The 26,887-nt window shown below is 44.8% G+C and overlaps 1 protein-coding gene and 1 pseudogene across 1 annotated transcript in view; both read left to right on the top strand.

The window, feature by feature from the left end:
* The first annotated feature begins 371 nt into the window (after positions 1–371).
* LOC137348718 (zinc finger protein 135-like) lies at positions 372–1,716 on the top strand (annotated as a pseudogene).
* A 72-nt stretch (positions 1,717–1,788) lies between these two features.
* Positions 1,789–26,887, top strand: part of LOC137349195 (zinc finger protein 850-like) — a 45,641-nt gene continuing 20,542 nt past the window's right edge. The window contains exons 1-2 of the mRNA XM_068014618.1: positions 1,789–1,873; positions 6,553–6,674. The gene's annotated coding sequence lies outside the window, so the exon portion shown is untranslated. The remainder of the gene's footprint in view (positions 1,874–6,552; positions 6,675–26,887) is intronic.

Raw genomic sequence — 26,887 nt, 5'->3', positions numbered from 1 at the left:
CACTGGTGATGCCATCCTGGTCGAATTAGGAAGGTTCCCTTTGCTATTGTTGGGACTTTGTTTATTTTGGCTTCTTTTAGTTTGAATGGACAACATGTTTGGGAAGAACAAGAGAGGAAAGAATGTTCCATAGAAACTAGAATTGTCTGTTCTGTATTTCTATTCTGTACTGACAGTGATGACTTTTGTAAACTCCTTTTACAGGGTATGAGAAGGGGAGGATTTGCAGACGGGAAACGCAAACCAAACATCACGTCAGGATCTGACAGTCACTCGATTCATCAGGGCTTGAATATCATCAGCCTTTGAACGTGGAGGGAGAAATGTTTGTCTGTTATGTTTGTGGGAAAAGATTACAAACACCAGTGTGACTGGAAAATCACCGAGACACACACACCCGAGTGAGAGTGTTCCAGTGCACTGACTGTGGAAAGAGCTTTAACCAGTTAAACAGCCTGAAAAAACAATACACCATTCACAGCAGAGAGAAACTGTACACGTGTTCTGTGTGTGGACGAGGCTTCAACTGATCATCCAACCTGGAGAGACACAAGGACACCCGCACCAGGGAGAAACCGTGGAAATGTAGGGACTGTGGGAAGGGATTTAATTACCCATCCAAGCTAGAAATTCATCGACGCAGTCACACTGGAGAGAGGCCGTTCACCTGCTCCGTGTGTGGGAAGGGATTCACTCGGTCATCTCTCCTGCTGACACACCAGCGAGTTCACACTGGGGAGAGACCATTCGCTTGCTCTGTGTGTGGGAAGGGATTCACTCAATCATGCAACCTGCTGAGACACCAGCTTGTTCACTCGGATGAGAGATGTTTTGTATGTTTGGAATGTGGGAAGAGTTTTAAAAGCAAAAAAGATCTGTGGACACACACCCAACGCACTCACATCAGGGAGAGGCCATTCACCTGCTCTGTGTGTGGGAGGGGATTCACTCAGTCATCCCATCTCCTGACACACCAACTTGTTCACTCCAATGAGAGGTGTTTTGTATGTTCTGAATGTGAGAAGAGCTTTAAACACAAAGATGATCTGATGAAACACCAACGCACTCACACTGGGGAGAGGCCGTTCACCTGCTCTGTGTGTGGAAAGGGATTCACTCGGTCGTCCAACCTGCTGACACACCAACGCACTCACACTGGGGAGAGGCCATTCACCTGTTCTGTGTGTAGGAAGGGATTCACTCAGTTGTCCCACCTCACTGAACATCAACTTGTTCACACTGACAAGAGACCTTTTAGATGTTTTGACTGTAAGAAGAGCTTTAAAAGCAGAAATGAGCTGATGAGACACGAACACACTCACACTGGGGAGAGGCCATTCACCTGCTCTGAGTGTGGGAAGGGATTCACTCAGTCATCCACCCTGCTGAGACACCGACGCACTCACACCGGGGAGAGGCCATTCACCTGCTCGGAGTGTGGGAAGGGATTCACTCACTCATCCACGCTGCTGACACACCAGCGAGTTCACACTGGGGAGAAGCCTTTCACCTGCTCTGCGTGTGGAAAGGGATTTGCTCAGTCATCCCACCTGCTGAAACACCAACGAGTTCATAAGTGACTGCAGGGATTGGATTCTGCTGCTAATCACATCCAGGACTGGACCATGTTGGGATTTATTTCAGTTTATAATCCCTGTAACCGGGCTGGAGTTTACTATTCCAGTTAAATGTCAAATAAATCTGCTTTGCATCAAACACAGAGTGTTCCAGTCGTTGATTTCTCTCAGATAAGAGGAGACTGATGTTCTGTTACTGACTGCACCATTTTTGGGCCTTTTCCCCTTTGTTAATGGAAGACTTGTATTTGTAAAGTGTCGTTCACAACTTCAGGATGTCTCATAGTGTTTTACAGGTAATGAAAGTTTTTTGATGTTTACTCAGTGCTGTTGACAGCTGTGACTCAGTGGGTAACACTCTCACCTCTGAGTCAGAAGGTTGTGGGTTCAAGTTTTCTCCCGGAACTGAGCACAAAAATCAAGGCTGACACTCCATTGCAGTACTGAGGGAATGCTGCCCGGTCAGAGGTGCTGCCTTTCAGATGAAAAGTTAAATGGAGGCCTCTGGTGAATGTAAAAGATCCTGTGGCATTATTTCAAAGACGAGCAGTGGAGTTATCCCCGGTGTCCTGGTCAATATTTATCCCTTCATCAACATCAGTAAAACAGATGATCTGGTCATTATGACATTGCTGTTTGTGTGATCTTGCTGAGTGTAAATTGGCTGCTGTGTTTCCTACATTCCACTAGTGACGACACTTCAAAAGAACTTCATTGGCTATAAACTGCTTTAGAACATCCTGACGTCATGAAAGGCGCTACATAAATGCAAGTCCATCTTTTAATGTCGGAAATATGGCAGGAAAATTGTGCACAGCAAGTCCCACAAACAGAAAAGTGTCTATAACCAGATTTTCTTTTCTAAGTGTCACACACACAAGAAGTGCGATGATACAAATTATGGACAAAATCTGAAGAGTTATAAAAACTAGCTTTGTCTTTAAAAAATGGCCTTTTCTTTTAAAAAGTGAACAATGCTCCAAAATGGCTGCTGAAGGAAAAGGACTTGGACTTTGTATATTCAAACTGTCTGAGAGGGACAAAGTAAAATCTTCAAAGCTGAGAGGTGTCAATTGCACCCATCCTAGAATATTCCAGAATTGAATGGGTTCTTCTGAAACAAAGAAGGTATGAAGTAGCAGCATCCAGGGTCATTATGCGATCACCTTTCAGGAGAGACCAAAGCATCTCCTACTCGGAGGCGAGAAGTAATGCAGCTTTATCTTAAAAAGCAGCTGAGAGAGAGAGACGCCTGAGAAAAAAGGCAGTATCCGGAAACTTGTTTCCATCAAACCAGAAAGCACATGCCCTGCTGCAGAATTCTGTATCTATTCTATACAGCAGTGAACTAGAAGTGATCCACTGACTTCAACTGAACTTTCAACCAAGAGAGAGAAATCTAAAAACACCTCAGGCCTGCAACCAATGAGAACTGGATTTCCAAGGGAATTCAACTGGTTTGCCATGACCTCCCCCGAAACCTACCCCTCATTCCCCGCCACTTATAATCACTTCCCCCTTTTTCCTTCTATATCTGTCTCTCGTGTGTGTGTGTGTGAGTGAATGCGTGAGTGGATGTGGTTGCAACAGTTTCAGGATAAGGTGTATTGATCAATAAACAATTGATTTTCTGTTTTAAAACCTAGAAGAAAGCCTGTCACTGACTGTTTATCTGACAAATAAAACACCAAGCGGCTAAACCCTTATAACAAACACACTTGCTGTGGTCAGGTGGGAGTTGAACAGTGGGAACCAACCAAATCTCACCACGTGGCTGTAACATTAGTGATGTTGCTTGAAGGACGAATATTGACAGCACACTGGGGAGAAAACCTCTGCTCTTCAAAATAACTTTATAGGATTGTTTTTGTTCATTTGAGAGGACAGATGGGATCTTGGTTGAAAGTATCATGTGAAAGACAGGACATCTGACAGCACAGTGTTCCCGTAGTGTTGCATTGGAATATCAGCCTAGATTTTGTGCTCAAGTCTCTGGATGTGGATTTGAACCGACAACCTACAAAGGCAGAGATGAGAATGTAAGCACCGAGCCAGGACTAACACCTCATCATTACTCTAGATTATTTTGGTTCTCGGACCTTCTGTTATTCTCATGGCCAGGTCCCAGCTCCCTGTATATTCCAGAGTGCCTCTCCTCATCTTGGTATCCAGGGAAGCTATCGGTAACATGCACATGTATCTGCCCTTGGAGTGTTTGATGGGAGAGTATAGAGGAAGCTTTATTCTGCATCTAACCCATGCTGTATCTAACTGGAGAGTGCTTCAAGCAGACATGCAGTGCTCGGAATTCCCCATTCCCGGGTGCTGATATTCATTACCTCGAAGAACAGCATTGAACCCAAAGCTTAGAGAAACCCATCAGTTTCTCTCCTGGACACACCTCCAGAGGGACAATGAGTGTCCAGGACATTTTTGTACATTCTGCTCGATATTTCATCCCTGGGTCTGAGTCTTTTGGTGATGATTTGAATTTGATGTTGTCTAGTTACTGACCTACCGACTAGTGGAAATAGATTTTCCTCAATTGCCTTATGACATTTTGAAGCCCTCCCTCTGATCTCCAATGACCCTTTGTTCTAATGAAAAGAGCCCCAGTTTCTCTAATCTCTCCTGATAACTAAAGCCTGGTATCATCTCAGTGAATCTCTTCTGCACCCTCTCCATGGGCCTTGACATCCTTCCTGGTGTAAGATCCCAAAACTTGACCCAATATTCTAACTGCAGCCTAACCAATTATTTGCACAGATTTGCATGACCTATAACCCTGATTAGAAAACCCAGGATCCCATGTGCTTTTTAACCACTTCATCAACTTGTCCTCTTGCTTTTAAAAGTTTGTTTCTCTGAACCCCTTGGAGGTTTTAGATATATTAACATAACATGGCTAAAATACTTTGACATCAAATGTCTGATATTATGTGTATTATGGGATGGAGAAGTTTAATTTGAGTCAGAAACTCAAACCGGTGCTTCACTGCAAACTGGTTGCCATGGCAACACTGCCAAGACATTTCATTCCACAGCTTATGGGAAACTCTAATCAGATCAGGGGAAAGGACAGGGTTTGTCTGTTATTAACCACAATATAAATTTAAACTGGATTTATGAATAGATTAGATGATAATATGTGATGTTTATACCTATAATTGTGAAACTATAAGAAATAGCAGAATTAACAGTAGTCAGGGTAGTTTAGGGATAATGAGAAAATTACTGAAGAAAGGTAACTGCTGGGAACCAGGGAATGTGTCCTTGTAAATCACAGAGAAGTTCCAGCTGTCATTTCCTCACTTCCCGTCAAAACCCAGCAGAGAAGACAAAGAAGAGTCAGGTGCCAGAGCTGGATCACTACAGGGTATAAAAGTGAGGGGATACTGATGTAAGGGGACAGTCGGGACTGGAGACACCGGAGATCAAGCTCAGGGTGCCCGAGGTTCCATCCAGTGGACTGACCTCGTGGAAGTGACTGTGGAGACGTGGGACTTGCATGTTTACTCTGATTGATGGATCAATATCAGATACAGTAGGGTACAGAGAATCTGCTCAGCTTATATTTCTTAGTAATTATTAAAGATACTGACACTAGACGTCTGGACCTATTAATTATGTGGACATCACTCACAAGGCCAGCATTTATTGTCCATTCCTAACTGCCTTTGAGATAGTGGTGGTGAGCAGCCTTGTTAAACCATTGCAGTGCACCCACAGTGCTGTTCAGAGGGATTTCCACGATATTGACTCAGCCACCATGACGGAACAGCGATATGGTTCCAAGTCAGGAAGCTGTATGGCTTGGAGGGAAACTTACAGCTGGTGGTGTTTCCATGTGCCTGCTGCCCTTGTCATTCCAGGTGGCAGAGGTCGCAGGTTTGGAAGGTGTTGTCGAAGGAGCCTTGGCAGGTTGCTACAGTGAATCTTGTTGATGGTTCATTCTGCTGCTACTGTGTGCCGGTGGTGGAGGGGGTGCTGATCGAGTGGCTGCTTTGTCCTGGATGGTGTTGAGCTTCCTGAATGTTGTTGGAGCTGCACTCATTCAGGCAAGTGGTGAATAAACATTCCTTTGCCAGTGAGTTCACAACTGACTGCTTGGGCTGGAGTCTGCTGTTATTGCTGCTGTTAATCACATCCAGGACTGAACCATGTTCATTCTGATAGTCGGAGTTCAATTATCCTGTTGATGATAACTATCTAGGCTGGAGTTTAATATTCTGATATCTGTCAAATGAATTAATGTTGTTTCAAGCACACACTTTATTAGGTCTTTAATTTCCGCAAGAGAAGCGGAGACTGATTGATGTCCTGTTACCAACTGTTCCATTTTCTCCTTTCCAACTCTAGATTATTTCAGTTCTTATACCTTCAGTTATGCTCCTGGACAAGTCCCAGCTCCCCATCTATTCTAGAGAGCCACTCCTAGCTTTGGTATCCAGGAAAGTTATCGGTAACATGCCTAGGATCACTAAACACAAAATCTAGTCTGTTCATCACAGCTACTGGACATAGTGTGTTTCCACAGCATCTCTCTCACCTTCGGTATGTGAATACAGGATCACGCCTGCAAACCTGGTTTTAAATGTTAATCCACTCAGGAAATGTATTTAACGATCATTTAGGACGATGAGACTCTCTGAAGGAACCAACGTTATAAACCCACATTTAAACCTGTCGGCACTTAGTTCAAATCATTTCATTCACATGTTTAAAATTAAATTTGGCTTTATATTGTGACCGTTTTTACATTTCCTGATAAATCAGCATTTCTGCTGTACTCAAGTCAGCCTTTTCCTAATACAGTAAGGATACGGTGATATCACACAAATGGAAGATCAGCGGGGCTTTAAGTCAGCAGCTGACTCACACCAGGATGAGTCCGATTTCCGTCCACTCTGGTTAATGTTGTTCTTATCCACCGTCAGCTTCATGGAGGATATCATATTTATATCTATATTTGCAGCAAATCAGATCTGGGATTGTCTTTCTCACACATGGATGTTGAGGTGGCCCATGTTATCGGGCCTGGTGGAACTGGACAGGGCCTGACCCAGCAGTGACAGGACAGGACAGACCCACTGGGAGGTGAGAGAAAGCTGAATTAAACTCAAATGTAGCATTTTCATTATTTAATTAATTTTACAATGTGACTCAGTGGATATTTCCTGTCGGGTTACCTTTCAGCTGAAGGGAGGATAAAAGTTTTCTCATCACCAATCACATCAATGTTCACTATATCGAACAGACCTGGTAAACTGTCTTGCAAGTCCCTTTAACAGGACACTGATGAAGTTTACATTCAGAAATGTAAATGTACAAGGAGTTTATGGTATAATTTAGGTAGTGTGGGTGGGGGGGGGTCTATGATTACTAATCCATTTGAAAAAGGGTCCTTCAAGTAAAAGACTTTGAGAATCACTGCTGTCAATTCAATGTGACTCTGTACTCACTGTAATTCCCTGTAACTCAGTGTTACTATGTCTCTGACTCCTGATGTTGCTGGAAAAGCTTTCATTATTATTACAATTGTGCACCATATTATTTCCAAAGATCTCTCAGGTTCTCTAATGGCTGCTTTTGTCTCCCTCAATTGCAGGTCCCTATTCTCCTGAAACTGAATTCATCTGGTTCCAAACTGGGTTCAATGTAAGACAGTTTAGGGAGTCAGGCATCATTCATCCCTCGACCTACACTGGCAGGTAAAACCCCAGACAGTTCCTTAGTAAGGATTCCTCTGGTTCCTCACCATGTATCTGTCAGGATATTGAAACCCAGCTTTCTTACAGTCCACTCCTGGAGGCCCCACTCCCTGAGCCTACAACCTTCAGCAGGGTCAGTGGTGGAGTTCCACAGAGGGACTGATCCCAGAGTAACTGACAGTATACCCCCGTGGATATTCCGGGTTGTGTATTTTTAGTTATTCTGGTGTCTAACAATGACACAGCAATAAAACTGGGAATTCCTGGAAACACGTTTCAGGTCCTTCTTTATCTGGAGATCAAGTGTCTGTTGTATAATTGTACCAGCAGTTAACAGGCTCCTGTGAACTCCTCCGTCTGCTATTTTAATGCAGTCTTTAACCAATTTATTTTAAACAGGTTTATTTTAAATGAGTTAACACCTGCCTTAAAATGATAGACTCAGGACTGTCACACAAACACATTAAGGTTTTGTAGAATAATTACCACAGTCATTTTCATATGGGAAACTTAAACCTATCGTTTCACTTTCAGTCAGGAACAGATCACAGTTTGACACCAATCTCTGATTTAACAGCACATTTCCCGCATTCACCGTTGTTCTTCCTGACTCTAAACACAGTTGTAAAGGAGTTTTCTGTTCCGTGCCCAGGAGCTCTGAACCATGGAAGAGAGCGGCTGGGACACATTTGTTACAGGCCTCAGGATTAACCCACACGGGGATTTTGCTGTCAGTGAAGAGAGACGAGAAAGACCAAAGTGCCATTTGTCCCTCTCAGTGTGATCCTGAAGGACTGTGTCCAGGCTGAAGTTCTGTTCCTGCTGTACGATCCTCCCCCCAGATTGTCCTTTCTGAGCTCCAGCCAGGTGATGCTAAACACTCAGGTGGGAAAGACAAAAATCTACAGCAATGTGTTTAAAACAAAGATAAAGCTGATTTATTTGACATTTATCCAAAATATTAAATTCCAGTCCAGTTATAGTGGTTAGTCCCATCAGCAGAAACAAACTCCAACTGTCAAAATAGAAACATAGTAAAGTTATGTCACAGAAGGAGGCCATTCAGCCCATCATGTCCGCACTGGCCATTAAGAGTTATCCAGCCTAATCCCACTTTCCAGCTCATGGTCTGTAGCCTCGTAGGTTACGGCTCCTCAATTGTATATCCAAGTACTTTTTAAATGTGATGAGGGTTGCTGCCTCGATCACCCTTTCAGACAGTGAGTTCCAGACACCAACCCACACCCCTCAGGGTGAAAAGATTTCTCAACTGTCTTCCAATCCTTCTGCCAATTACTGTAAATCTATGTCCCCTGGTTATTGACCTCTCTGATAATGGAAACAGCTCCTTCCTATCCACTCTATCTCAGCCCCTCATAATTTTGCACATCTCAGCCTCCTCTGTTCCAAAGAAAACAACCCTAACCTAACCAATCTTTCCTCACAGCTAAAATTCTCCAATCCTGGCAACATCCTTGTAAATCTCTTCTGTACCCTCTCTAATGCAATCACATTCTTCCTGTAATGCGGTGACCAGAACTGCACACAGTATTCCAGCTGTGGCCTAACCAGTGATTTATACAGATTAGATTAGATTAGAGATACAGCACTGAAACAGGCCCTTCGGCCCACCGAGTCTGTGCCGAACATCAACCACCCATTTATACTAATCCTACACTAATCCCATATTCATATTCCTACCAAACATCCCCACCTGTCCCTATATTTCCCTACCACCTACCTATACTAGTGACAATTTATAATGGCCAATTTACCTATCAACCTGCAAGTCTTTTTTTGGCTTGTGGGAGGAAACCGGAGCACCCGGAGAAAAACCCACGCAGACACAGGGAGAACTTGCAAACTCCACACAGGCAGTACCCGGAATCGAACCCGGGTCCCTGGAGCTGTGAGGCTGCGGTGCTAACCACTGCGCCACTGTGCCGCCCCAAAGGAAAAGGAGTGAGTGTTGGTCCTTTAGAGAGTGAGAATGGGGAGTTAATGGTAGATAATAAGGAAATGGTGGATGCAATGAACAAATATATTGCTTCTGTCTTCATTATAGAGGATACAAAAAACATTCCAGTAATAGCTGTAAATCAGGAGATGGAAGGAAGAGAGGAACTTGGTGAAATTACAATCACCAAGGGAAGCGGTACTGACCAAACTGATGGAGCTGCGGGCTGACAAGTCCCCGGGTCCTGATAAACTTCTGCCTAGGGTCTTAGAAGAGGTGGCTAATGAGGTGTTAATTTTTCAAAATTTGCTAGATTCTGGTATAACCTCCCAGCTCTTATATCCTGTGCCTCGGCCAGTAAAAGCAAGCATCACATATGCCGCCTTAACCACTTTATCTACCTGTCCGGCCACCTTCAGGAATTTGTGTACGTGCACTCCAAGGTCCCTCTGTTCCTCTACACTCTCAGTATCCTACCATTTATTGTGGCTTCTCTTACTTTGTTTGCTCTCCCCAAATGCATTACCTCACATTACCTCCATTTGCCATTTTCTCCACCTGACCAGTTCATTGATATCTTCTTGCAGTCTCCAGCTTTCTTCCTCACTGTCAACCACACAACCACTTTTTATCTTATTTGCAAACTTCTTAATCATGCCCCCTACATATAAGTCTAAATCATTGATATACACAACTGTGCAACCCCACTGAAAACAGGCTTCCGGTCATGATTCAGCTCTGGATGTGATTAACAGCTGCATTAACAGCAGCATCCAACCTTTGCAGTCACTTGTGAACTCTCTGGTGTCTCAGCAAGTCGGATGGCTGAGTGAATCCCTTCCCACGCTTGGAGCAGGTGAACGGCCTCTCCCCAGTGTGAACTCGCTGGTGTGTCAGAAAGTTGGGTATCTGAGTGAATCCCGTCCCACACTCAGAGTAGATGAACGGCCTTTCCCCAGTGAGAGTGCATTGGTGTCTCTGCAGATTCCTTGTTCTTTTAAAGCTCTTCTCGCAGTCAGAGCATTTAACTGGTCTTTCCTCGGTGCAATGCATTGATGAGTTTCCAGCTCATCCAGGTAACTGAATCCCTTACCACAGTCCCCATGGTTTAACATGGTTTCTCCATGGTTTGGTGTCCTTGTGTCTCTTCAGGTTGGATGATCAGTTAAAGCCTCGTCGACACACAGAACACTTCTACAGTTACTCCCCGCTGTGATGTTTTTTCAGGCTGTGTAACTGGTTAAAACTCGTTCCACAGTCGGTGCACTGGAACACTCTCACTCGGGTGTGTGTTTCCAGTCACACTGATTTTATTTATTTATTTAGAGATACAGCACTGAAACAGGCCCTTCGGCCCACCGAGTCTGTGCCGACCATCAATCACCCATTAATACTATTCCTACACTAATCCCATATTCCTACAACATCCTCACCTGTCCCTATAATCCCCTACCACCTACCTCTCCTAGGGACAATTTATAATGGCCAATTTACCTATCAGCTGCAAGTCTTTTGGCTGTGGGAGGAAACCGGAGCACCCGGCGAAAACCAAGGCAGACACAGGGAGAACTTGCAAAATCCACACAGGCAGTACCCAGAACTGAACCCGGGTCGCTGGAGCTGTGAGGCTGCGGTGCTAACCACTGCGCCGCCCAATGTTTGAAATTTTTTTGCACAGTCAGAATAGATAAACATTTCTCCTTCCACATTCAAAAACCGATGATGTTCAGGCCCTGACCAAATTGAGTGACCTTGACATGATTTTTGCTTGACATTCCAGTCTGTAAATCCACCCATTCTTATACCCTGTAAAAGTAGTATACAAAAGCCATGACTGTCAGTCAGGATAGAAATTCACAACATTCTCCCCTCCTGCTTCCTGACCCAGGATGGTCGTGCATGCATCCTGCTGCACATTCCCCTCCAATCGACCTCCTTTGACAGTCTCACATTGGAAATTATTGGGCCTGACTGGGCTCAAAAGTACTCGGGGTTAAACCCAGCAGCTTCTCCTCCATCTCCACTCCTGCTCCAACTGTTACAACAAAAATGACCTTCACAAGAGGTCCGGAACCAACTTCCACATCCAACACCCACCCCGATATAAACCTGCTCTTAATTGGACCGTCTGTGTTTCTCGACTCAGTTCTGTGAGCAACGCTTGCAATAAAACAAAAGCAAAATACTGAGAATGTTGGAAATCTGAAATAAAAGGAGAAAATACTGGAAATACTCAGCAGGTCAGGTAGCCTCTGTGGAGCGAGAAACAAGAGTTAACATTCCAGGCACATTGAGCCACCAGAGCCTGCAGCCTGGAACTCGGAGTGGGAGAAGACGGAGAGGCAATATAGTCCAACACTCCAGTAACCTACAATCCAATGACATTTGAAACACTCAGCAACACGACTCCAGTAACACATCCCAGGAGGAAAACACTGTTCCACAATGCGCCTGCGCACTCGGCACTTCACCTCTGACCTGAGGGGTCACAATTTCCAGGTGACCGACGTCAGCTGCTGACCAATATCAAGAGTGGGGCGGGACAAGAGAGCAGAGGTGGCCCCGCCCACTCCTTGGCACAAGCCCCGCCCCTCGCTCACTCCGATTTGTTGGAAGACCCATAGCACCAACGGTCCTCCAGTCCCGCCCTACTCTTCCTATTGGTCCAGAGCGGCCAACATTCTGCCGGGTGCGGTGTGAGGTGAGCATGCGTGGCCAGTGGTGGTTGAGGCAGACAGCGCAGTTCCAGCAGGTGAGAGGGAGGCAAATTCACAGAACTGTTACAGTGCAGAAGGAGGGCAATTGGCCCACTGGCTCTCCAAAAGAGCAATTCACTCAGTTCCATTCCCTCACCTTCTCGCCATAAGGCTGCGCATCCTTCTCATATAACAATTTAATTCCATTTTGAAGGCTTCAGTTGAACCTGCCTCCACCACGGTCTCAGGCAGCACATTCCAGACATTAACCACTCGTTGCGTGAAAAAGTTTTTCCTCATGTCACTTTCGCTTCTCTTACCAAATACTTTAAATTTGTGCCCTCTCATTCTTGAACATTTCACAAGTGGGAACAATTTCTCTCCATCTACTCTGTCCAGAACTCTCATGGTTTTGAATACTTCTATCAAATCACCTCTCAGCCTTCTCCTCAAGGAAAATGACCTTACTTCCTCAATTTATCTTCATAACTGAAGTTCCTCATTCCTGGAACCATTTGTGATTTTTTTCCGTACTCTTCAATGCCCTCACATCTTTCCAAAAGTGCGGTGCCCAGAACTGGACGAAATAAACCAGCTGAGGCCGAAATAGTGTCTTATATATGTTCAACATAACTTCCTTGCTCTTGTACTCTATGCCCCCATTAATAAAGCCCAGGATACTGTATGCTTTATTAACTGCTCTCTCAACCTGTCCTGCCACATTCAATGACTTATGCACATATACACCCAGGTCCCTCTGCTCCTGCAGCCCCTTTAGAATTGTACCCTTTATTTTGTATTGTTTCTCCTTGTTCTTCCTACCAAAATGAATCACTTCGCACCTCTCTGCATTGAACTTCATCTGCCACCTGTCTGCCCATTCCACCAACTTGTTTATGTCCTTTTGCAGTTCTACATAGCTTCCTCACAGTTCACAATGCTTTCAAGTTTCATATCATCTGCAAACTTTGGTACATCAAGGTCCAGGTCATTAATATATATCAGGAAAAGCAAGGGTCCAAACACTGATCCCTGGGAATCATAGAAAGTTTAAGGCACAGAAAGAAGCCACGTGGTCCATCATGTCTGTACCGGCCAAAAAACAATCCACCTATCTAATCCCAAGTTTCAACATTTGGTCCGTAGCCCTGCAGATTACAGCACTTGAGGTGCATATCCAGACTCTTTTTTAATGAGTTGAAGGACTCTGCCTCAACTACCCATTTAGGCAGTGAGTTCCAGATCGCACCACCCTCTCGGTAAAAAAGGTTTTCCTCATCTCCCCTCTAATTTTTCCACCAATCACTTTATATCTATGCCCCCTCGTCACTGACCTCTCTGCTAAGGTGAATAGACCCTCCACCTCCACACTATCCAGGCCCCTCCAAATGTTGGACATTTCAATCAGATCTCCTCTCAGCCTTCTCTGTTCCAAGGGGAACAACCCCAGCCTATCCAATCTTTCCTCAAAGCTGCATTTTTCCAGTCCTGGCAACATCCTCATAAAACCTCCTCTGTACCCTCTCTAGTGCAATTACATCCTTTCTGTAATGAGGTGACCAGAACGGCACACAGTACTCAAGTTGTAGCCTAACCAATGAGTTATACAGTTCCAGCATAACCTCCCTGCTTTTGTATTCTATACCTCAGCTAATAAAGGAAAGGATTCCATATGCCTTCTTAACTACCTAATTGACCTGTCCTGCTACCTTCAGGGATCTGTGGACATTCACTCCAAGGTCCCTCACTTCCTCTACACTTCTCAGTATTCTCCCATTAATTATGTATTCCTTTGCCTTGTTTGACCTCCCGAAATGCATCACCTCACACTTCTCCAAGTTGAATATCATTTGCCACTTTTCTGCCCATCTGACCAGACCATCAGTATCTTCCTGTAGCCTACAGTTATCCTCCTCGCTATCAACCACATGGCCAGTCTTTGTTTCGCCAGCAAACCTCTTGATCATGCCCCCGACATTTACATCCAAATCGTTAATATATACCACAAAAAGCAAGGGACCCCGTACTGAGCTCTGTGGAACGCCACTGGGAACAGCCCTTCAGTCGCTAAAACAGCCATCAACAATTACCCATTGTATAGCCGATCGGGGATAGTGGAGGGAACTTGTGCCTGGAGTCGGAGGAGGTAGGGGAGGTCCTAAATGAATACTTTGCTTCAGTATTCACTAGTGAGAGGGACCTGGTCGTTTGTGAGGACAGCGTGAAACAGGCTGATATGCTCGAACAGGTTGATGTTAAGAGGGAGGATGTGCTGGAAATTTTGAAAGACATGAGGACAGATAAGTCCCCGGGGCCAGACGGGATATACCCAAGGATATTACGGGAAGCGAGGGAAGAGATTGCCGCGCCTTTGGCGATGATCTTTGCGTCCTCACTGTCCACTGGAGTGGTACCAGATGATTGGAGGGTGGCAAATGTTATTCCCTTGTTCAAGTAAGGGAATAGGGCTAACCCTGAGAATTATAGACCAGTTAGTCTTACGTCGGTAGTGGGCAAATTATTGGAGAGGATTCTGAGAGACAGGATTTATGATTATTTGGAAAAGCATAGTTTGATTAGAGACAGTCAGCATGGCTTTGTGAGGGGCAGGTCATGCCTCACAAGCGTTATTGAATTCTTTGAAGATGTGACAAAACAAGTTGATGAAGGAAGAGCAGTGGATGTGGTGTATATGGATTTTAGCAAGGCGTTTGATAAGGTTCCCCATGGTAGGCTCATTCAGAAAGTAAGGAGGCATGGGATACAGGGAAGGTTGGCTGTCTGGATACAGAATTGGCTGGCCCAGAGAAGACAGAGGGTGGTAGTAGATGGAATGTATTCAGCCTGGAGCTCGGTGACCAGTGGTGTTCCACAGGGATCTGTTCTGGGACCTCTGCTCTTTGTGATTTTTATAAATGACTTGGATGAGGAAGTGGAAGGCTGGGTTAGCAAGTTTGCCGATGACACGAAGGTTGCTGGAGCTGTGGATAGTGTGGAAGGCTGTTGTAGGTTGCAACGGGACATTGACAGGATGCAGAGCTGGGCTGAGAAGTGGCAGATGGAGTTCAACCTGGAAAAGTGTGAAGTGATTCATTTTGGAAGGTCGAATTTGAATGCAGAATACAGGCTTAAAGACAGGATTCTTGGTAGTGTGGAGGAACAGAGGGATCTTGGGAACCATGTCCATAGATCGCTCAAAGTTGCCACCCAAGTTGATAGGGTTGTTAAGAAAGCGTATGGTGTGTTGGCTTTCATTAACAGGGGGATTGAGTTTAAGAGCCACGAGGTTATGCTGCAGCTCTATCAAGCCCTGGTTAGACCACACTTGGAATATTGTGTTCAGTTCTGGTCGCCTCATTATAGGAAGGATGTGGAAGCTTTAGAGAGGGTGCAGAGGAGATTTACCAGGATGCTGCCTGGACTGGAGGGCATGTCTTACGAAGAAAGGTTGAGGGAGCTAGGGCTTTTCTCATTGGAGCGAAGAAGGATGAGAGGTGACTTGATAGAGGTGTACAAGATGATGAGAGGCATAGATAGAGTGGATAGTCAGAGACCTTTTCCCAGGGTGGAAAGGGCTATCACCAGGAGGCATAATTTTAAGGTGATTGGAGGAAGGTTTCAGGGAGATGTCAGAGGTAGGTTCTTTACACAGAGAGTGGTGGGTGCGTGGAATGCACTGCCAGCGGTGGTAGTAGAAGCAGATACATTAGGGACATTTAAGCGACTCTTGGATAGGTATATGGATGATAGTAGTATGAAGTGTATGTAGGTAGTTTGTTCCTAGAGTAGGTTAAAGGTTCCGCACAACATCGTGGGCCAAAGGGCCTGTACTGTGCTGTACTGTTCTATGTTTCCTGACACTGAGCCAATTTTGTAGCCACCTTGCTGTATTTCCCTGGATCCCATGGGATTTTATTTTTGTAACCAGTCTGCCATGTGGGACCTCATCAAAAGCCTTGCTAAAACCCATGCAGACCACATCAACTGCACTACCTTAATTTATCTTCCTTGTTACCTCTTCAAAAAAAAATTTGATCAAGTTGGTCAAACAAGATCTTCCCTTAAAAAGTCCTGAGGTTAGACTGACTGGCCTGTAATTATTCAGTCTTTCCTTCACACCCTTTTTAGAGATACCACACCTGTGTCCAGTGAGGACTGTAAAATAATGATCAAACCCTCTGTTATTTCCTCTCTGCTTCTATTAAACAGCCTGGGGTACATTTCATTTGGCCCTGGTGATTTATCAACTTTCAAGGATGCTAATCCCATTAATACTTCCTCTTTCCCTATGTTTATCACATTCTTCACAGTCTTCCTCCTTAACTACAATATCTGTATGATCTCCCTCTTTTGTGAAGACAGACGCAAAGTATTCATTAAGAACCATACCAATATTTTCTGCCCCTAAACATGGGTTACCTTTTTGGTCTTTTATGAGCCCTACTCTCTCCTTAGTTATCCTCTTACTCTTAACGTATTGACAAAACATCTTTGGATTCACCTTGATTTTGCTTGCCAATATTCTTTCATGCCCTCTCTTTGCGTTCCTAGTTTCCTTTTTGATTTCACCTCTACACTTCCTATACTCCTCTCGGTTTTCTGTAGTATTGACTTCTCAGAGTTGGACATAAGCTTTCCTTTTCTGCCTTATCTTACCCTGTAGGCTCCTTGACATCCATGGGACTCTAGATTTGGCCATCTCACCCTTTTTCTTTGTGGGAACATGTTTACTCTGAACCCCTTGAATCTCCTCTTTGAATGCCTCCCACTGCTCTGACACTGATTTACCTTCAAGGAGCTGTTTCCAGTCCACTTTCGCTAAATCACTCCTCAGTTTAGTAAAATTGGCCTTGCCCCAATTGAGAACTCTAACTCCTGTTCTATCTCTGTCCTTTTCCATAATTATGGTAAAACTGACTGAATTATGATCACTACCACCAAAATGCTCTCCCACTGCCACTCCTTTCACCTGCCCATCTTCATTTCTTAAAACTAAGTCTAAAACGCACCCTCTCTTGTCGGACTTGCTACATACTGAGCAAAAAGGTTCTCCTGAATGCACCTCAGGAATTCTGCTCCCTCAATTCCTTTCACACTAAAACTACCCCAGTTAATATTGCGGTAGTTAAAATCCCCTATTAATGTCCTCTATTATTTTTGCATTTCTCAGAGATTTGCCTACATATCTGCTCTTCTATCTGCCTCTGACTGTTTGGGGGTCTATAGTACACTCCCAGCAGTGTGATTGCCCCTTTTTTGTTCCTTAGCTCAATCCATATGGCCTCATTTGATGAACCTTCCAACATATCATCGCTCCTCTCACCTGTAATAGTTTCCTTGGCCAAAATTGCCACACCCCTCCTTTCCTGTCTCCCTTCCTATCGCATCTGAAAACCCTGTAACCAGGAACGTTGAGCTGCCATTCCTGTCTCTCCATTACAAACCTTCCTCCTGCCTAAAAAATCCCTTAACCACTACTGTTTCCTGTCATTCATAGAATCATAGAAAAAGTTTTTCCTCATGTCACTTTCGCTTCTCTTACCAAATACTTTAAATTTGTGCCCTCTCATTCTTGAACATTTCACAAGTGGGAACAATTTCTCTCCATCTACTCTGTCCAGAACTCTCATGGTTTTGAATACTTCTATCAAATCACCTCTCAGCCTTCTCCTCAAGGAAAATGACCTTACTTCCTCAATTTATCTTCATAACTGAAGTTCCTCATTCCTGGAACCATTTGTGATCTTTTTCCGTACTCTTCAATGCCCTCACATCTTTCCAAAAGTGCGGTGCCCAGAACTGGACGAAATAAACCAGTTGAGGCCGAAATAGTGTCTTATATATGTTCAACATAACTTCCTTGCTCTTGTACTCTATGCCCCCATTAATAAAGCCCAGGATACTGTATGCTTTATTAACTGCTCTCTCAACCTGTCCTGCCACATTCAATGACTTATGCACATATACACCCAGGTCCCTCTGCTCCTGCAGCCCCTTTAGAATTGTACCCTTTATTTTGTATTGTTTCTCCTTGTTCTTCCTACCAAAATGAATCACTTCGCACCTCTCTGCATTGAACTTCATCTGCCACCTGTCTGCCCATTCCACCAACTTGTTTATGTCCTTTTGCAGTTCTACATAGCTTCCTCACAGTTCACAATGCTTTCAAGTTTCATATCATCTGCAAACTTTGGTACATCAAGGTCCAGGTCATTAATATATATCAGGAAAAGCAAGGGTCCAAACACTGATCCCTGGGAATCATAGAAAGTTTAAGGCACAGAAAGAAGCCACGTGGTCCATCATGTCTGTACCGGCCAAAAAACAATCCACCTATCTAATCCCAAGTTTCAACATTTGGTCCGTAGCCCTGCAGATTACAGCGCTTGAGGTGCATATCCAGACTCCTTTTTAATGAGTTGAAGGACTCTGCCTCAACTACCCGTTTAGGCAGTGAGTTCCAGATCCCCACCACCCTCTCGGTAAAAAAGTTTTTCCTCATCTCCCCTCTAATTTTTCCACCAATCACTTTATATCTATGCCCCCTCGTCACTGACCTCTCTGCTAAGGTGAATAGACCCTCCACCTCCACACTATCCAGGCCCCTCCAAATGTTGGACATTTCAATCAGATCTCCTCTCAGCCTTCTCTGTTCCAAGGGGAACAACCCCAGCCTATCCAATCTTTCCTCAAAGCTGCATTTTTCCAGTCCTGGCAACATCCTCATAAAACCTCCTCTGTACCCTCTCTAGTGCAATTACATCCTTTCTGTAATGAGGTGACCAGAACTGCACACAGTACTCAAGTTGTAGCCTAACCAATGAGTTATACAGTTCCAGCATAACCTCCCTGCTTTTGTATTCTATACCTCAGCTAATAAAGGAAAGGATTCCATATGCCTTCTTAACTACCTAATTGACCTGTCCTGCTACCTTCAGGGATCTGTGGACATTCACTCCAAGGTCCCTCACTTCCTCTACACTTCTCAGTATTCTCCCATTAATTATGTATTCCTTTGCCTTGTTTGACCTCCCGAAATGCATCACCTCACACTTCTCCAAGTTGAATATCATTTGCCACTTTTCTGCCCATCTGACCAGACCATCAGTATCTTCCTGTCGCCTAGTTATCCTCCTCGCTATCAACCACATGGCCAGTCTTTGTTTCGCCAGCAAACCTCTTGATCATGCCCCCGACATTTACATCCAAATCGTTAATATATACCACAAAAAGCAAGGGACCCCGTACTGAGCTCTGTGGAACGCCACTGGGAACAGCCCTTCAGTCGCTAAAACAGCCATCAACAATTACCCATTGTATAGCCGATCGGGGATAGTGGAGGGAACTTGTGCCTGGAGTCGGAGGAGGTAGGGGAGGTCCTAAATGAATACTTTGCTTCAGTATTCACTAGTGAGAGGGACCTGGTCGTTTGTGAGGACAGCGTGAAACAGGCTGATATGCTCGAACAGGTTGATGTTAAGAGGGAGGATGTGCTGGAAATTTTGAAAGACATGAGGACAGATAAGTCCCCGGGGCCAGACGGGATATACCCAAGGATATTACGGGAAGCGAGGGAAGAGATTGCCGCGCCTTTGGCGATGATCTTTGCGTCCTCACTGTCCACTGGAGTAGTACCAGATGATTGGAGGGTGGCAAATGTTATTCCCTTGTTCAAGTAAGGGAATAGGGATAACCCTGAGAATTATAGGCCAGTCAGTCTTACGTCGGTAGTGGGCAAATTATTGGAAAGGATTCTGAGAGACAGGATTTATGATTATTTGGAAAAGCATAGTTTGATTAGAGACAGTCAGCATGGCTTTGTGAGGGGCAGGTCATGCCTCACAAGCGTTATTGAATTCTTTGAAGATGTGACAAAACACGTTGATGAAGGAAGAGCAGTGGATGTGGTGTATATGGATTTTAGCAAGGCGTTTGATAAGGTTCCCCATGGTAGGCTCATTCAGAAAGGAAGGAGGCATGGGATACAGGGAAAGTTGGCTGTCTGGATACAGAATTGGCTGGCCCATGGAAGACAGAGGGTGGTAGTAGATGGAATGTATTCAGCCTGGAGCTCGGTGACCAGTGGTGTTCCGCAGGGATCTGTTCTGGGACCTCTGCTCTTTGTGATTTTTATAAATGACTTGGATGAGGAAGTGGAAGGCTGGGTTAGCAAGTTTGCCGATGACACGAAGGTTGCTGGAGCTGTGGATAGTGTGGAAGGCTGTTGTAGGTTGCAACGGGACATTGACAGGATGCAGAGCTGGGCTGAGAAGTGGCAGATGGAGTTCAACCTGGAAAAGTGTGAAGTGATTCATTTTGGAAGGTCGAATTTGAATGCAGAATACAGGCTTAAAGACAGGATTCTTGGTAGTGTGGAGGAACAGAGGGATCTTGGGAACCATGTCCATAGATCGCTCAAAGTTGCCACCCAAGTTGATAGGGTTGTTAAGAAAGCGTATGGTGTGTTGGCTTTCATTAACAGGGGGATTGAGTTTAAGAGCCACGAGGTTATGCTGCAGCTCTATAAAGCCCTGGTTAGACCACACTTGGAATATTGTGTTCAGTTCTGGTCGCCTCATTATAGGAAGGATGTGGAAGCTTTAGAGAGGGTGCAGAGGAGATTTACCAGGATGCTGCCTGGACTGGAAGGCATGTCTTACGAAGAAAGGTTGAGGGAGCTAGGGCTTTTCTCATTGGAGCGAAGAAGGATGAGAGGTGACTTGATAGAGGTGTACAAGATGATGAGAGGCATAGATAGAGTGGATAGTCAGAGACCTTTTCCCAGGGTGGAAAGGGCTATCACCAGGGGGCATAATTTTAAGATGATTGGAGGAAGGTTTCAGGGAGATGTCAGAGGTAGGTTCTTTACACAGAGAGTGGTGGGTGCGTGGAATGCACTGCCAGCGGTGGTAATAGAAGCAGATACATTAGGGACATTTAAGCGACTCTTGGATAGGTACATGGATGATAGTAGTATGAAGGGCATGTAGGTAGTTTGTTCCTAGAGTAGGTTAAAGGTTCGGCACAACATCGTGGGCCGAAGGGCCTGTACTGTGCTGTACTGTTCTATGTTTCCTGACACTGAGCCAATTTTGTAGCCACCTTGCTGTATTTCCCTGGATCCCATGGGATTTTATTTTTGTAACCAGTCTGCCATGTGGGACCTCATCAAAAGCCTTGCTAAAACCCATGCAGACCACATCAACTGCACTACCTTAATTTATCTTCCTTGTTACCTCTTCAAAAAAAAATTTGATCAAGTTGGTCAAACAAGATCTTCCCTTAAAAAGTCCTGAGGTTAGACTGACTGGCCTGTAATTATTCAGTCTTTCCTTCACACCCTTTTTAGAGATACCACACCTGTGTCCAGTGAGGACTGTAAAATAATGATCAAACCCTCTGTTATTTCCTCTCTTGCTTCTATTAAACAGCCTGGGGTACATTTCATCTGGCCCTGGTGATTTATCAACTTTCAAGGATGCTAATCCCATTAATACTTCCTCTTTCCCTATGTTTATCACATTCTTCACAGTCTTCCTCCTTAACTACAATATCTTATGATCTCCCTCTTTTGTGAAGACAGACGCAAAGTATTCATTAAGAACCATACCAATATTTTCTGCCCCTAAACATGGGTTACCTTTTTGGTCTTTTATGAGCCCTACTCTCTCCTTAGTTATCCTCTTACTCTTAACGTATTGACAAAACATCTTTGGATTCACCTTGATTTTGCTTGCCAATATTCTTTCATGCCCTCTCTTTGCGTTCCCAGTTTCCTTTTTGATTTCACCTCTACACTTCCTATACTCCTCTCGGTTTTCTGTAGTATTGACTTCTCAGAGTTGGACATAAGCTTTCCTTTTCTGCCTTATCTTACCCTGTAGGCTCCTTGACATCCATGGGACTCTAGATTTGGCCATCTCACCCTTTTTCTTTGTGGGAACATGTTTACTCTGAACCCCTTGAATCTCCTCTTTGAATGCCTCCCACTGCTCTGACACTGATTTACCTTCAAGGAGCTGTTTCCAGTCCACTTTCGCTAAATCACTCCTCAGTTTAGTAAAATTGGCCTTGCCCCAATTGAGAACTCTAACTCCTGTTCTATCTCTGTCCTTTTCCATAATTATGGTAAAACTGACTGAATTATGATCACTACCACCAAAATGCTCTCCCACTGCCACTCCTTTCACCTGCCCATCTTCATTTCTTAAAACTAAGTCTAAAACGCACCCTCTCTTGTCGGACTTGCTACATACTGAGCAAAAAGGTTCTCCTGAATGCACCTCAGGAATTCTGCTCCCTCAATTCCTTTCACACTAAAACTACCCCAGTTAATATTGCGGTAGTTAAAATCCCCTATTACTGTCCTCTATTATTTTTGCATTTCTCAGAGATTTGCCTACATATCTGCTCTTCTATCTGCCTCTGACTGTTTGGGGGTCTATAGTACACTCCCAGCAGTGTGATTGCCCCTTTTTTGTTCCTTAGCTCAATCCATATGGCCTCATTTGATGAACCTTCCAACATATCATCGCTCCTCTCACCTGTAATAGTTTCCTTGGCTAAAATTGCCACACCCCTCCTTTCCTGTCTCCCTTCCTATCGCATCTGAAAACCCTGTAACCAGGAACGTTGAGCTGCCATTCCTGTCTCTCCATTACAAACCTTCCTCCTGCCTAAAAAATCCCTTAACCACTACTGTTTCCTGTCACTCATAGAATCATAGAAAGTTTAAGGCACAGAAAGAGGCCACTTGGCTTCTCGCATCTGTGCACTTAGCCAATATCATATCCATGTTGCTACCCTCCCTTTTATTCCATGAGCTACAAGTTTGCTCACAAGTCTGTGGCACTGTATCAAACGCCTTTTGAAAGTCCATGTGCACCACATCAACAGCATTGCAGCATCAACCCTTTCTGTTACCTCCTCAAAATCTCCAGCAAGGTAGTTAAACATGATTTTCCCTTAGGAAATCCATGCTGGCTTTTCTTAATTAACCTGCATTTGTCCATGTGACTATTAATTTTGTCCCAAATTATTCTTTCTGGAAGCTCCCCCCCAACAAAAGTTAAACTGACTAGCCTGTAGTTGCTGAGCTTATCTTTATACCCTTTTTTGAACAAGTGTGTAACATTTGCAATTCTCCAGTCCTCTGGCACCATCGCCGAGTCTAAAGGAGACTGAAAAATTATGGCCAGGAGCTCTGCGATTTCAACCCTCACTTCCCTCATTATCCTTGGATGCATCTCATCTTGTCCCAGTGTTTTATCCACTAAGTACAGACAGCCTAGCTAATATGTCCTCTTTATCACTTTTAAACCCTTCTAGTGTCCGAATTACTTCCTCCGTCACCATTGCCTGGGTTGCATCTTCTTCCTTGGTAAAGACAGATGCAAAGTATTCGTTTAATACGTCAGCTATGCCTCTGCCTCCATGTATGAGTTCCCTTAATGGTCCCTTATCGGCCCCACACTTTCTTTCACCACTCTTTTTCTGTTTTTATGCCTATCAAAAACATTGGGATTCCCTTTAATGCTAACTGCCAGTCTCTTTTCATGCTCTCTCTTTGCTTCTCTTATTTGCTTCATCACTTCCCCTCTGGACCTTGTATATTCAGCCTGGTTCTCAATAATATTTTCTACCTGGCATCTGTCATAAGCACACTTTTTCTTCTTTATCCTAATCCCTACCTCTTTTGTCACCCAGGGAGTTCTGGATTTGTTTGCCCTACTTTTCCCCTTCGAGGGAACATATGTTGACTGTGCGCTACCTATCTCTTCTTTGAAGGTAGCCCATTGTTCAGCTACCAGTTTTCCTGCCAACTTTTGAATCCATTTTATTTGCTCCAGCTCCATTCTTACCTCATTGAAGTTGGTTTTCCTCCAGTTAATTATTCTTACTCTGGATTGTTCTAAGTAAGCCTAAATCTTATGATACAATGATCACTCACCCCTACATGCTGTCCTGCTGATACTTGGTCCATTTGCCGCACCTCATTCCCAAGAACCAGGTCTAGCAGTACCTCCTTTCTCGTTGGACTAGCAACATACAGCTGTGCAAAATTTTCCTGAACACACTATGAACTCTTGCCCCTCACTGCCCTTTACACTACTACTATCTCAGTCCATGTTTGGATAATTAAAGTCCCCCATGATAACTATGCTTAATTTTTGCACCTCTCTGCAATTTCCTTGCAAATTTGTTCTTCCACGTCCTTCCCACTAGCTGGTGGCCTACAGACAACACCGAGCAATGTAATTGCACCTTTTATGTTCCTTAGCTGTAGCCAAATTGATTCTGTCCTCGACTCCGATGGGACATCCTTTCTCTACAACACTGCAATGCTCTCCTTAATCAATACAGACACCCCTCCCTCTCTTTTTCCTTTCCCATTTTTCCTGAACACCTTGTATCCAGAAATATACAACACCCAGTCTTGCCCTTCTTTGAGCCAGGTCTCTGTTATAGCCACAACATCATAATTCCACATGGCAATCTGCACCTGTACCTCACCAGTCTTATTAACCACACTCTGTGCATTCACATACATGAACATTAACCCTGATTTAGACTTTATTACTTTCTCCCTTACTCTGACCCCACGTAATAACTTACTATTCCCTACTCTAGTGCTATCTATCTCCCCTAATATTCTGTGCACCTTGGTATTCCTCTGATATTTCCTCCTGGTTCCCACACCCCAGACATTTTACCAGCTTTGCTTCCCTCCAATCTGAGCTTCCTCTCAGGTTCCCATTCCCCTGCCAATCTAGTTTTAACCCTCCACACAGCACTAGCAAATCTCTGTGAGGATATTAGTCCCATTCCTGTTAATATGCAACCTGTCCATCTGGTACATGTCCCACCTGCCCCAGAACGAGTCCCAATGCCTCAGAAATCTGATGCCCTCCCTCCTACACCAGTTCTCCAGCCACATGTTCAATCACTCAATTCTCCTATTCCTATGCTCACTTGCACGTGGAACTGGGAGTAATCCTGAGATTACTGCTTTTGAGGTCCTGCTTTTTAATCTCCTTCCTAGCCCCCTAAAATTTGCTTTCAGGACTTCATTTCACCTTCCTACCTATGTTATTGGTGCCAACGTGGACCACGACCTCTGGCTGTTCACCTTTCCCCAGAAGAATGTCCTGCAGCCTCTCTGTGACATCCTTGATGCTAGACCCAGGGAGGCAACATACCATCCTGGAGACCCGTCTATGGCCGCAGAAACACCCGTCTGTTCCCTTAACTAATGAATCCCCTGTCACTACTGCTCTTCCACTCTTGTTCCTCCCCTCCTGTGCAGCTGAGCCACCAGTGGTGCCACAAACCTGACTCTGCCTGCACTCCTCTGAGGAACTATCACTCTCACCAGTATCCAAAACGGAAAGCCGATTAGTAAGTACTATATCAGGGGACTCCTACACGACCTTCCTATTTCTCTTAGACTACCTGGTGGTCACCCATTCCCCCTCTGCCTGCATGCTCCTAACCTGTGGTGCGAACACCTCCCTAAACCTGCTGTCCATATAGTTCTCTGCCTTGTGGATGTACCACAGTGACTCCAGCCACTGCTCGAGTCCCAAAACCCGGAGCTCAAGCTTGTGCAGCCGGTGACACTTCCTGCAGATGCATTTGTCTAGGACACATGGTGCGTCCATGACTTCCCACATGCCACAGGCTGTGCATTCCACTCGGCCGCGCAGCTCTACCATACCTTAACTTCACAGACTATTTATTATAAGTAGAATAGTTTACCAGTTACTCACCAACCAGCTCCTTCCACTGCACTGAAGCAAGAACCAAATACGGGAGGGCGAGAAAGGAGGACTGCCACCGCCTTTCACTGAACTCGCCAGTCAACAAACTTGTACCTCCATACTCTACTTGCAATCTGCGCTCCTTCGCGAACTTTTAGTCATTCTTTGCTGATTTTTATATTATGTCCAACATTCGGACCTGCCACCCATCTTTATATAATTATATTCTTTTCCTTTCATTTTAATGCTATCTTTAACTTTTTTAGTTAACCATGGATAGTGGGTCCTCCCCACTCTGAACCCTGTTCATACTGAGAATCCCAGGGTGGAGAGCTGGGACATCCTGTCTCAAAATCATTTAAGGTACAGAAGCCATTCGGCCCATTGAGTCCATGTCAGCTCTCCAGGGAGCAATCCAGTCAGTCCCACTCCCCCACTCCCCCCGTAGCCATGCAAGTTTATTTCCTTCAAGCGGCCATCCACTGCCTTTCAAAATCATTGATTATTTCCACTTCCACCGCACACATTGGCAGTGAGTTCCAGGTCAGAACCACTTGTTGTGCAAGAAGTTCTTCCTCACATTCCCACTGCAACTCTTGCTCAAAACCTTCAATCAATCAGTGTCCCCTAGTCCTTGTACCTTTCGTACTAATTGATCCAAGCTTGTCATAATATTGTATTAAATTTCCCCTCAATCTCCTTTGCTCCAAGAACAACCCCAACTTCTCCAATCTAAACTTGTAACTAAAATGCCCCATTGCTGGAACCATTCTAGTAAATCTCCTCTGCACCCTCCCCTGGACCCTCACATTCTTCCTGAAGTGTGGTGACCAGAACTGGCAGCAATCCTCTAGTTGGGGTCTAACCAAAGCTTTGTCAAGGTTCAGCATCCCTCCTGTCATCGACCTTACTGTTTTCACCCAATCCCGTGCCCCGGCCTACGATACCTTCCATATCCAAACATGACACTGGACCTGCCCTCCTATCGAAGTGAACTCCCCCGTGACTGTGACCGTTCTCTCCCCCAGCCAGTAGCTTGAGTTCAACCCACAGGATCCCAATGTGGACAGTAGTGACCAGCACGGAGGCCCCTCATTAACCTCACCTCCACTTACTGTAACACCTCCCTCCCCCCACCACCACACCCAGGACGCTATGCCCTTCCCTCTTTTGCAACCCTCCTCCT

The sequence above is a fragment of the Heterodontus francisci genome, chromosome 34 (assembly GCF_036365525.1).
Source record: "Heterodontus francisci isolate sHetFra1 chromosome 34, sHetFra1.hap1, whole genome shotgun sequence".
Classification (NCBI taxonomy): Eukaryota; Metazoa; Chordata; class Chondrichthyes; order Heterodontiformes; family Heterodontidae; genus Heterodontus; species Heterodontus francisci.
This window is presented reverse-complemented; position numbering and strand designations above follow the sequence as displayed.